The following is a 13,903-nucleotide window of genomic DNA, read 5'->3' as shown; positions in this document are numbered from 1 at the left end:
GCAAAATAAGAGATAAAAGGCATAAATATGGTACCACAAGTAATATAACAGTCCAAAAAGCAATAAATATCAACATGAAAGCATGATGCAAAATGGACGTATCACAGCAATCCCTCAAGATTTCGATGGGGATGAATTTCCAAAATTACAAGATCAAGGAGATAGCATTTGTCAAGTCAAATGGTATAATATCGTATGCTCAAGGGAACAACAACAATTAAACATTGGTCGAAGGGTGCACTCGGAAATACAAATTGAGTAGCACGACCAATGCTAAAAATAGTGAGTCAACAGCCAACACACCAAGAATGAAACAATTAGTTGTTATCCTCAAGGCAATAGGGTTGCCAGAAGTATTGGGATCACACATCAAAGTCCACTTGTTGGTATTCCGGTTTGAAACAACACGGGACCAAGAAATGAATGGTGATGGCGAGAAGTACTACTATATCAAGAACTCTTAAGACGTGTGCAATTCTCACGACATTCTTGACATAAAATATAGTAATACTCCAAGGTAGAATATAACATAAGCTGAGTAGCAAGGAACTTAAGGGACAACACAAAACATGATCAAGTTTGTGTTGGAGGGAAGGCAATAAGGTTTGTCGATGATAACACAAATCGTCGAGGGGAAAGGACGATAGTTCTTATCATCAAGAATCTGATTGATACCGTGAAAGAGTTCAGAATGTTGACGATTGATCACGATACATTTGCCGAGAAGTTTCATGAAGATGTAATCATTGAACGACGACATCAAGAAGGGAATGATGCAGCGAAAGGTTGTCAGACTCATAGATAAGGCCGCTAGCTCCGAATCGAGATTGCCTTTCAAGACAACCAACATGATATTGAAAGCCCGATGTAAGCTTAACACACAGTCAGAAATATGCTACAGGGATGGAGGACATAGATAGCATGGTCAAGCTTTAGCATGGTGATGATGATGTAGCTTAACAGCTTGGAATGACCTCATCAAGTACAAACTCATAAACAAGGAAGATTACTAAAAATTGTTGAATCGCAATGCGTACTTGATTCAGTTATCGATGTACTTGCGTGTCCGACGACTCAAAACACGAGGAAACTGGAATCAGTGAAATGCCATGGTTGATGAGGAGCTCATAAGAAGTTATATAGCTCCATGATATTTTCGGGATACCAGGGGCAGTACTCAGAGGGAGACCAGATTAGAGGTTAGACCCATGTATTGATTTGTGTAAGACAAGCACTTTAACTTGTTTACATATGGGATCAAAGAAGAACAATCATGGTCGAAACCACGGTTGCAAAGTACCAAACCACAAATACCAGATCAATCATATAATTAATGATTATTGATACGAGAAGCTTCTATGATAGGATCAATGTCATCTCCATGGGCATGATCACAAGTTCAAGGTCGACTCCCACTTCATCAATGCATCACCTTCCATTTACTCCTCGCCTTTGGTCAGGTTGTAGTTTGAAAGAATATCTGGCGAAACACCAGAAGAGTAAGTCTCATGAAAAACTCTTCGGGTAATATTGATTTAGAAAGGAATAGGTTCAACCCATCGGGGCATCTTAGGAACATATGCCACAACTTCAAGAGTAATTAACACATGCTTGACAAGAGAGCATGGCTGACAAAAGCATAGGATATAACCTATTAGATGGAGAAGACAAAATTTACCGATGGCATCATGTGTCAATGGAAGCATGTCACAAGAATTTTTGAATGTAAAGGATGTCATCGGATAATAACCCAACAATGGATCTCACAGTCCACAAGGGACCTCATGTGAGTATCGGTACTCAATCAGAGGAAGATATAATGCAAGGCATTGGATTTTAGAACATCTAAAAATATCGATACTTAAATACCAAAGGAATTTATGATTTCCAGGTTGGTGTATCAGATTTGTATGCTTTAATCAAATACAAGTAAGCTGAATGGACTTAGATGGACAATCAATCAAGGTTGATTTGTCGAGAACCAACTCATGTTCGGAAAGTCGACTGAGCTGAGAAGATAATTTATGAGTATCAACAGATGATTGTGTGCATTCACACAAAGGTTGAATCAAAAATATCATAGGAAATCACAAAGGGTTTTAATGAATGCTGCTAGACATATGGATTTAACCATAACACAAGCTGGAGAAAACGTCATGAACAATAGGACACTCTGGATTTCGAAAGATCGAATAGTAATTCGAGGGACTTGTGAAACCCATGACAATTGAGGACGAACAAATCCTCGGTAATATAATTCGTTGCATCTTGTAAAAAACAAGAGCAACTGGAAAAGAAGGTACGAATGATATTTGTATATAGCCATCCATAGGGGTTAACGGAGGAAGGGAAATTCGCAAAAATGACGAGCACAAGTTCTCGAGAGAACATCACAGAGTATCTTCACAGTCTTCTCACGAATCAAGCCATCACCTGGAATGCGGGGCTCTTCGGGAGAAAGTATTTACGAGAACCTAAAGTTAGAGTTAGCAAAATCTTTAATCTGAAAGAGAAGAGAGAGTAGAACCCAGAGTATAGAAAAGGAGTAAAAGATACTAATACCACCCGATTGAGATGTGGGCCCGTAAGCCACAACATCAAAGTTAGTAAGTTTTTCAAGTACTAGACTCAACTTTGGCCAAGGAGTTGGAAATGAGGCTACCTACATGCAGTTGGCTCTGATACCAACTTATGACGCCCTCGTTTTGATCGTACGCTAATCTTAGACGCAAATGCGTACGACCAAGCTCAAGGACTCACACGAAGATATCACGACACAACTCTAGACAGAAATAAAAACATACAAGCTTCATATTACAAGCTAGAGTCCTCGAGGGCTAGAATACAGAAGCTTGATAAACACATGAGTCAGCAGAAGCAACAAATATCTGAGTACAAACATTAAACACGGGGTGCCTTAGAGAAGGCTAGCACAAAGATACAACAATCGACGAGGCGAGGCCTGATACGTCTCCAACGTATCTATAATTTTTTATGGTTTCATGCTATTATCTTGTAAAACTTTGGATGTTTTGCATGCCTTTTATATATTTTTGGGACTAACTTATTAACTCAGTGCCAAGTGCCAGCTCCTATTTTTTCCATGTTTTTGACCCCTTCCAGAGGAGATTTTGAAACGGAGTCCAAACAGAATAAAATCCCCGAAAAGATTTTTTTCCGTAAAGGAAGAAGATCAGGAGACTTGAGAGCCAAGGCAGGGGGCCTCAGGGGCCCCACAAGCCCACACCCCGTGGCCAGGGGGAGGCCACGTCCCATAGGCTTGTGGCCCCCCTGGACCTCCTTTGCCCTAGGGTTTGCGCCTATATATCTCCAAAAATTTCACAAAAAATCAGGAGATCATCGAAAGTACTTTTCCGCCACCGCAAGCTTCTGTCTCCGCAAGATCCCATCTGGGGCACGTTCTGGTGCCCTGTCGGAGGGGGGATTTGGACACGGAGGGCTTCTTCATCAACACCATGACCTCTCCGATGATGCGTGAGTAGTTCACCATAGACCTCCAGGTCCATAGCTAGTAACTAGATGGCTTCTTCTCTCTCTTGGATCTTCAATACAAAGTTCTCCATGATCTTCATGGAGATCTATCCGATGTAATCTTCTTTTGCGGTGTTTTTGTCAAGATCCGATGAATTGTGGATTTATGATCAGATTATCTATGAATCTTATTTGAGTTTCTTCTAATCTCTCTTATGCATGATTTCATATCCTTGTAATTCTCTTCGAGTTGTGGGTTTTGTCTGGCTAACTAGATCTATGATTCTTGCATTGGGAGAAGTGCTTGGTTTTGGGTTCATACCGTGCGGTGACCTCACCCAGTAATAGAAGGGGTAGCGAGGCACGCATCATGTTGTTGCCATCAAGGGTAAAAAGATGGGGTTTTCATCATTGGTTTGAGATTATCCCTCTACATCATGTCATCTTGCTTAAGGCGTTACTCTATTTGTCATGAACTCAATACACTAGATGCATGCTGGATAGCGGTCGATGTGTGGAGTAATAGTAGTAGATGCAGAAAGTATCGGTCTACTTGCCTCGGACGTGATGCCTATATGTATGATCATTGCCTTAGATATCGTCATGACTTTGTGCGGTTCTATCAATTGCTCGACGGTAATTTGTTCACCCACCGTAATACTTGCTATTTTGAGAGAAGCCTCTAGTGAACACTATGGCCCCCAGGGTCTACTCCACACCATATTTTCTGCCTTACACTTTTTACTTCGTTGCACTTTCCGCCTTCAGATCTCACTTTGCAAACAATCTTGAAGGGATTGACAACCCCTTTACAGTGTTGGGTGCAAGCTCTTTTGTGTTTGTGCAGGTACTCTGGACTTGACGAGATTCTCCTACTGGATTGATACCTTGGTTCTCAAACTGAGGGAAATACTTACTGCTCCTGTGCTGCATCACCCTTTCCTCGTCAGGGGAAAACCCAACGCAAGCAAGTCTCCGTCAACGTGTCAATTTCTCACGCTGTTGTTTGAGAAGTAGTAGAAGGATTTCTGGCATCGTTGCCGGGGAAGAACTTTTGTTGCCGTAGCAAAATAATTTCTGGCGCCGTTGTCGGGGAGGATCAAGTCAAGAACTCATCCAAGTAAGTGTCGTAAACTCATCTCTTGCATTTACTTTTTTTGCCTCTCGTTTTCCTCTCCCCCAGTTCTGAAAAACAAAAATTTACAAAAAAAACTTTGCCTTTTTCTTCGTTTGCCCCTTTCGTTTGCCTTTTCTTTTGCTTGCTTTCTGTTTGCTTGTGTTGCCATGTGCCTTCAATATGCTTGCCTCTTTGCATGCTGAAAATCTATTGATATGGATCCTCATCCACTTGCTAATCTCTTTAAGAGATCCAATTATGTTGATCCAATTGTTAGTAAGTTGAGTGCACTTGACTTTCTCTATGGAGTTTTGCTTGAGATGCGTGAATCTGAAAATCGTGATGAAGAAATTCATGAAGTGATTCACGAAGGTCCTTGAATGAAAAGCATGATTGCAATGATTTCACTATAAATCCTATTAGTGTCAATCATGCTAAAAATATGCAAAACCCTAAGCTTGGGGATGCTAGTTTTACTATGTCCACTACTTGTTGCAATGATCATGATTGGGGTAATGATTTTTCTTATGATCTTGAAAACTTGTTTAAGCCTCATGATGATTATGATATTTGCAATAATATTGAAAGTGGGTTTGGAGAAGTCATGACTTTAGTTGATGATAATCCCACTATTTTTGAAGAGCGTCAACTTTGCATGCATGTGGATCATGAAAAGAATATCCTTTGTGATAGCTATTTTGTTGAATTTGATTATGATCCCACATGTAGTTGCTATGAGAGAGGAAAATATTGTGGTAGAAACTTTCATGTTACCAAATTACCTCTCGTTATGTGGAGATTGCTATTGTCTCTTTCTTCTTCCTTGCATATGGAAACTATTGGTTGTCTTCACAATATGTTTTCCTATAAAATGCCTGTGCATAGGAAGTATGTTAGACTTAGGTGTGATTTTCACATGTTTCATGATGCTCTCTTCATGTCCGATTGCTATCTTTTATGTGAGCATCATTGGATTATCAATGCCTAGCTAAGGGCGTTAAACAATAGCGCTTGTTGGGAGGCAACCCAATGAATTTATCTTTTTCTTTCTGTTTTGTTGCGTCCACACTTTTATAATTCTGTTGTGATTGTGTTTTTTGTGTTTCTTTTTGTGTTTGAGCCAAGCAAAACCTTTATGACTAGTCTTGGTAATGGTTGGTTGATCCTGCTGGAAAAACACAGAAACTTTGCACTCACGAGATGATTTTGCATTTTTATTCAGAAAGAGCTTTTGAGTTGATTCTTTTTGCCTCTAGTTGATATGCCGTTTTCCCAGGAAGTCGTAATTTTTCAGAATTTTTTAGGTACCAGAAGTATACGAAGTATACAGATTGCTACATACTGGTCTGTTTTTGACGGATTCTGTTTTTGTTGAGTTAGTTGCCTGTTTTGATGAAACTATGGTTAGTATCGGGGGGTACTAGCCATGGAAAAGTGAGAATACAGTAGCCCAACACCAATATAGATAGAATTCAAGTTTCCTACAGTACCAAAAGGAAGTGGTAGTTTGTTTTCTTGTGCGAATGTTATCACGAGTTTCTGTTTAAGTTTTGTGTTGTGAAGTTTTCAAGTTTTGGGTGATGTTCTCATGGACAAAGAGATAAGGAGTGGAAAGAGCTCAAGCTTGGGGATTCCCAAGGAATCCCAAGCCAAATTCAAGGACACCAAAAAGCCTAAGCTTGGGGATGCCCCGGGAAGGCATCCCCTCTTTCGTCTTCAATCCATCGGTAACATTACTTGGAGCTATATTTTTATTCACCACATGATATGTGTTTTGCTTGGAGCATCTTGTATCTTAGGAGTCTTTTCTTTTTGTTGTGACACAATCATCCTTGCTGCACACCTTTTTGAGAGAGAGACATGCACTCATCGTGATTTTTGCTAGAATGCTCATAGTGCTTCATTTATATCTTTTGAGCTAGATACTTTTGCTCTATGTGCTTCACTTATATCTTTTAGAGCACGGTGGTGCGTGACTTGGTAGTTGGTTTATGCTATAAAAGTAGTCCCAAAATTGATGGGTACCCAAAGAGGATGCAAAAACCTCCATCTTCATGTGCATTGAGTAGAAAGAGAAGTCTTGATTCCTCTAAATTAGTTTTGAGACGTGGATTCGGTAATATTAAGAGTTATGTTAGTAAGGTGTTGTGAATCTAGAAATACTTGTGTTGAAGTTAGTGATTCCCGTAGCATGCACGTATGGTGAACCGCTATGTTAGGAAGTCGGAGCATAATTTATCTATTGATTGTTATCCTTTGTGTTGAGGTCGGGATCGCGCGATGGTCAATACCTACTAACCCTTCCCCTAGGAGTATGCGTTTAGCACTTTGTTTCGATTACTAATATAAACTTTCGCAACAAGCATGTGAGTTCTTCATGACTAATGTGAGTCCATGGTATAGATGCACTTTCACCTTCCACCATTTCTAGCCTCTCTAGTGTCGTGCAATTCTCGCCGGTGCACAAACCCACCATATGCCTTCCTCAAACAGCCACCATACCTACCTACTATGGCATTTTCATAGCCATTCCGAGATATATTGCCATGCAACTCCCACCGTTCCGTCTCATGACTTGTGCCGTCACTCTCATATTGCCATTGCATGATCGTAACATAGCTAGCGAGATGTTTCAACGTCATACGCCATGCTAGATCGTTGCACATCCCGGTACACTGCCGGGGGCATTTCCTATAGAGTCATTTCTAAGCTTTGAGCTATGAGTAAATAAAAGTGTGATGATCATCATTATTAGAGCATTGTCCCATGTGAGGAAATAAAAAAAGAGCCCAAAGAGCCAAAAAATAAAATAAAAAGAGAAAAAATAAAAAAAAAGAGGCCTAAGAGCCCAAATAAAAAAATAAAAATAAAGACGGAAAAACAGAAAAGGGACAATGCTACTATCTTTTTCCACACTTGTGCTTCATAATAGCACCATGTTCTTCATGATTGAGAGCTTCTTGCTTTGTCACTACCATATGCTAGTGGGAATCTTCATTATATAACTTGGCTTGTATATTCCAGTGATGGGCTTCCTCAAAATTGCCCTAGGTCTTCGTGAGCAAGCAAGTTGGATGCACACCCACTAGTGTTCCTTTTGAGCTTTCACATACTGATAGCTCTAGTGCATCTCTTGTATGGCAATCCCTACTCATTCACATTGATATCTATTAATGGGCATCTCCATAGCCTTTTGATACGCCGAGTCAATGTGACCATCTCCTCCTTTTTGGCTCACAACCACCACCACACTCTATTCCACCTATAGTGCTATATCCATGGCTCACGCTCATGTATTGCGTGATAGTTATAAAAGGTTTGAGAAAGTAAGAATGTGAAAACAATTACTTGGCCAATACCGGGGTTGTGCATGATTTACATTAGTTGTGTGAGGATGATGGAGCACAGCCAGACTATATGATTTTGTAGGGATAACTTTCATTGGCCTTGTTATTTTGAAAGTTCATGATTACTTTGCTAGTTTGCTTAAAGTATTATTGTTTTCATGTCAATAGCAAACTATTGTTTTGAATCTTACGGATCTGAACATTCATGTCACGTGAAAGAAGTTGCAAAGGACAACTATGCTAGGTAGCATTCCACATCAAAAATTCATTCTTTATCACTTCCCTACTCGAGGACGAGCAGGAGTTAAGCTTGGGGATGCTTGATACGTCTCCAATGTATCTATAATTTTTGATGGTTTCATGCTATTATCTTGTCAAACTTTGGATGTTTTGCATGCCTTTTATATATTTTTTGGGACTAACTTATTAACTCAGTGCCAAGTGCCAGTTCCTGTTTTTCCATGTTTTTGACCCCTTTCAGAGGAGATTTTGAAATGGAGTCCAAACGGAATAAAATCCCCGAAAAGATTTTTTAAGTAACGAAAGAAGATCAGGAGACTTGAGAGCCAAGGCAGGGGGCCCCAGGGGCCCCACAAGCCCTCACCCCGCGGCCAGGGGGGAGGCCACGGCCCACAATCTTGTGGCCCCCCTGGACCTCCTTTTCCCTAGGGTTTGTGCCTATATATCCCCAAAAATTCCACAAAAAATCAGAGATCATCGAAAGTACTTTTCCGCCGCCGCAAGCTTCTGTCTCCACAAGATCCCATCTAGGGCACATTCTGGTGCCCTGCCGGAGGGGGGATTCGGACACGGAGGGCTTCTTCATCAACACCATGACCTCTCCGATGATGCGTGAGTAGTTCACCATAGACCTCTGGGTCGATAGCTAGTAACTAGATGTCTTCTTCTCTCTCTTGGATCTTCAATACAAAGTTCTCCATGCTCTTCATGGAGATCTATCCGATGTAATCTTCTTTTGCGGTGTGTTTGTAGAGACCCGATGAATTGTGGATCTATGATCAGATTATCTATGAATCTTATTCGAGTTTCTTCTGATCTCTCTTATGCATGATTTCATATCCTTGTAATTCTCTTCGAGTTGTGGGTTTTGTCTGGCCAACTAGATCTATGATTCTTGCAATGGGAGAAGTGCTTGGTTTTGGGTTCATACCGTGGGGTGACCTCACCCAGTGACAGAAGGGGTAGCGAGGCACGCATCGTGTTGTTGCCATCAAGGGTAAAAAGATGGGGTTTTCATCATTTGTTTGAGATTATCCCTCTACATCATGTCATCTTGCTTAAGGCGTTACTCTGTTTGTCATGAACTCAATACACTAGATGCATGCTGGATAGCGGTCGATGTGTGGAGTAATAGTAGTAGATGCAGAAAGTATCGATCTACTTGTCTCGGACGTGATGCCTATATGTATGATCATTGCCTTAGATATTGTCATGACTTTGCGCGGTTCTATCAATTGCTCGACAGTAATTTGTTCACCCACCGTAATACTTGCTATTTTGAGAGAAGCCTCTAGTGAACACTATGGCCCCCAGGGTCTACTCCACACCATATTTTCAGCCTTACACTTTTTACTTCGTTGCACTTTCTGCCTTCAGATCTCACTTTGCAAACAATCTTGAAGGGATTGACAACCCCTTTACAGCGTTGGGTGCAAGCTATTTTGTGTTTGTGCAGGTACTGTGGACTTGACGAGATTCTCCTACTGGATTGATACCTTGGTTCTCAAATTGAGGGAAATACTTACTGCTCCTGTGCTGCATCACCCTTTCCTCTTCAAGGGAAAAACCAACGCAAGCAAGTCTCTGTCAATGTGTCAATTTATGGCGTTGTTGTTTGAGAAGTAGCAGAAGGATTTCTGGCGCCGTTGCCGGGGAAGAACTTTTGTTGCCGTAGCAAGGCCTCCTGCCTGGGAGACCCCTAACTACTCCTCGTCTTCAGCGGCCACCACGCAGTAGTAGGCATCGTCGGGGTAGCAGTCGTCGTCGGCGTGTGATACATCTCCGTCGTATCTACTTTCCGAACTCTTTTGCCCTTGTTTTGGACTCTAATTTGCATGATTTGAATGGAACTAACCCGGACTAACGCAGTTTTCAGCAGAATTGCCATGGTGTTGTTTTTGTGCACAAATAAAAGTTCTCGGAATGACCTGAAAATTTACGGAGAATTTTTGTGGAATACATAAAAAATACTGGAGCAAGAATCAGCGAAGGATGTGGAGCATCGAGCCCACAAGCCCACCAAGCGCGGGCCCCCCTGGCCGTGCCTGGCAGGCTTGTGGGCCCACAAAACTCCACCGCCTCCAATCTCAGCTCTATTTAGTCCGTCTCGCTCGGAAAAAAATCAAGGAGAAGAGTTCATCGCATTTTACGATACGGAGGCGCCGCCACCTCGTGTTCTTCATCTGGATGGCAGATCTGGAGTCTGTTTTGGGCTCCGGAGAGGGGAGATCGTTGCCATCGTCATCATCAACCTTCCTTCATCACCAATTCCATGATGCTCTTCACCGTTTGTGAGTAATCTCATCATGGGCTTGCTGGACGATGATGGGTTGGATGAGATCTATCATGTAATCGAGTTAGTTTTGACGGGGATTGATCCCTAGTATCCACTATGTTCTCAGATTGATGTTGCTACTACTTTGCCATGCTTAATGCTTATCACTAGGGCCCGAGTGCCATGATTTCAGATCTGAACCTATTATGTTGTCGCCAATATATGTGTGTTCTTGATCCTATCTTGCAAGTTGTAGTCACCTACTATGTGTTATGACCCGGCAACCCCGGAGTGACAATAGCCGGAACCACTCTCGGAGATGACCATAGTATGAGGAGTTCATGTATTCACCAAGTGTTAATGCGTTGGTTCGGTTCTTTACTAAAAGGAGAACCTTAATATCCCGTAGTTTCCATTAGGACCCCGCTGCCACGGGAGGGATGGACAATAGATGCCATGAAAGTTCTTTTCCCTAAGCACGTATGACTACATATGGAATACATGCCTACATTAGATTGACGAATTGGAGCTAGTTACATATCTCTCCGTGTTATAACTGTTGCATGATGAATAGCATCCGGCATAATCATCCATCACCGATCCAATGCCTACGAGTCTTTTCCTACTGGTCCTTGGTACGTTACTTTGCTGCTACTGCTGTCACTGCTGCTGCTGTTACTTTGCCACTACTGCTGTTACTTTGTTGCTACTGGTTACTGTTGCTACTGCTGCTATCACCCTAATTTGCTACTGATACTTTTCTGGAGATACTAAATCTTTCAGGTGTGGTTGAATTGACAACTCAACTGCTAATACTTGAGAATATTCTTTGGCTTCCCCTTGAGTCGAATCAATAAATTTGGGTTGAATACTCTACCCTCGAAAAGTGTTGCGATCCCCTATACTTGTGGGTTATCAAGACTATTTTCTGGCGCCGTTGCCGGGGAGGCACAGCTATATTCTCTGAGTCACTTGGAATTTACGTCTCCTGGTCACTATGAAGAATTCGAAAGATCCAAGAACTAAAGTCTTGCCCTCAACTACGAGGACAGGTAAGGAACTGCCATCTAGCTCTTCACTTGATTCACCTTCAGTTATGAGTAAGTCTGCGATACCAGCTCCTGCTAGAAATCTTGATATGTCGTGTGTGCTTGATGATGCTACTTCTACCGCCCATGATGCTTATGATGATGCTATGCTTGATACTGCTTTGCCTGATGATGCTATGCTTGATACTCCTTTGCCTGATGATGCGATGCTTGATACTGCTTTGCCACTTGGTGCATTCCTTGATGCACAAATTGCTAGAGTTGCTGCTAGATGTGATGATACTTCTGAAACTGCTGATATTATTAAAGTAGAACCTGCTATTTTGCCTGCTAGAGCTACCTCTCCTAGACATGAATTGCGTGATATGCATGATCATTATGTTATGGAGGGAGAGATAACTGAGGATTTTCTTGCATGTAAGGATAGCTATGATGTTGAGAACTTACTGCGCAAGTGGAAAGAAAAATCTCTGAACGCTAGGATGAAATACGACCCAAAGTTTGCTACTTCGCCTATCTTTGTGACCGATAAGGATTATGAATTCTTTGTCGACCCTGAGTTAATCACTCTGGTCGAATCTGATCCTTTTCACGGTTATGAGTCTGAAATGGTTGTAGCCCATCTTACCAAACTGCAAGATATAGCCACCCTATTCACTAGTGAGGAAAAGATCCGCCACTACTATATCCTAAAGCTGTTTCCTTTCTCGCTAAAGGATGATGTTAAGACCTGGTTCACTTCTCTTGCTCGTGGTTGTGTGCGTAGCCCCTAGGATATCGTCTACTACTTCTCTGAAAAATATTTCCCTGCCCGTAAGAAGCAAGTTGCCTTGCAGGAAATATACAACTTTGCGCAAGTTGAAGAAGAGAGTCTCCCGCAAGCTTGGGGGAGGCTCGTCCAGCTCCTGAATGCTTTGCCTGATCACCCTCTTGAGAAAAATGAAATACCTCATATCTTCTATAATGGACTTACCGATGCTTCCAAAGACCCCCTAGATAGTTGTGTTGGTTGTGTTTTTAGGGAACGAACCGTAGAACAAGCTGAGATCCTATTGAATAATATCTTGTGCAATGAGAATGCTTGGACTATTCCCGAACCACCTCCTAAGACAACTCCGAAGAGAAGAGGTATTCTATTCCTCAGTCCCGAAGATATGCAAGAAGTTAAGAAATATATGAAAGAGAAAGGCATTAAATTTGAAGATGTCAAAAATCTACCACCTATCAAAGAGATCCATGGTCTTGATAACCCGATACAGGTAGTAGAAGTAAATTCTCTCTGTAGGTTCAATGAGAGTGATATTCCTTTTGATAAGCCCGCTAGCTTATGCCTGGATGAATTTGGTAACTTTGTTGCCGAACAACAGAGTTTCAATGATTATGTTAGCAGGCAATTGGAAAAGAATGCTCGTATGCTTAGTCATTTAAGTGCTTGTGTGGACAGAAATGTCAATGGTCTTAAGCTCTTGAGTAAACATGCCTCTATGGTTACTGATACGTCCATTTTGCATCATGCTTTCATGTTGGTATTTATTGCTTTTTGGGCTGTTATATTACTTGTGGTACCATATTTATGCCTTTTCTCTCTTATTTTGCAAGGATTATTTGAAGAGGGAGAATTCAGGCAGCTGGAATTCTGGACTGGAAAAGGAGCAAATCCTAGTCCACTATTCTGCACATCTCCAAATGCCCTGAAAATTTACGTGGATTTTTTATGGAATATATTAAAAATATTTGGTGAAAGAACTACCGGAGGGGGGCCACCAGGGCTCCACAAGCTTGCCCACCGCCACCACCACCCCTAGTGGCGCAGGGCAGGCTTGTGGGCTGCATGAAGGCCCACTAGCCCCCCTCTATTTCTATATGAAGCGTCCTGGTCTGGAAAAAATCAATCGGGAGCTTTTTCATGGTTTCGCCGCCGCCACGAGGCGGAACTTGAGCAGATCCAATCTAGAGCTCCGGCAGGACGATCCTGCCGGGGAAACTTCCCTCCCGGAGGGGGAAATCGTCGCCATCGTCATCACCAACACTCCTCTCGTTGGAGGGGAGGCATCTTCATCAACATCTTCATCAGCACCATCTCCTCTCCAATCCCTAGTTCATCTCTTGTAACCAATCTTCGTCTCGCAACTCCGATTGGTACTTGTAAGGTTGCTAGTAGTGTTGATTACTCTTTGTAGTTGATGCTAGTTGGATTACTTGGTGGAAGAGTTTATGTTCAGATCCTTGATGCTATTCATTACACCTCTGATCATGATTATGATTATGTTTTTTCATTAGTTACTTTTGTTCCTGAGGACATGGGATAAGTCATGTTAATAATAGTCATGTGAATTTGATATTCGTTCGGTATTTTGATATGTTGTATGTTGTTTTCCTCTAG

The sequence above is a fragment of the Hordeum vulgare genome, chromosome 2H, assembly GCF_904849725.1.
Source record: "Hordeum vulgare subsp. vulgare chromosome 2H, MorexV3_pseudomolecules_assembly, whole genome shotgun sequence".
Taxonomy (NCBI): domain Eukaryota; kingdom Viridiplantae; phylum Streptophyta; class Magnoliopsida; order Poales; family Poaceae; genus Hordeum; species Hordeum vulgare.
Note: the sequence above shows the minus strand (reverse complement) of the source record.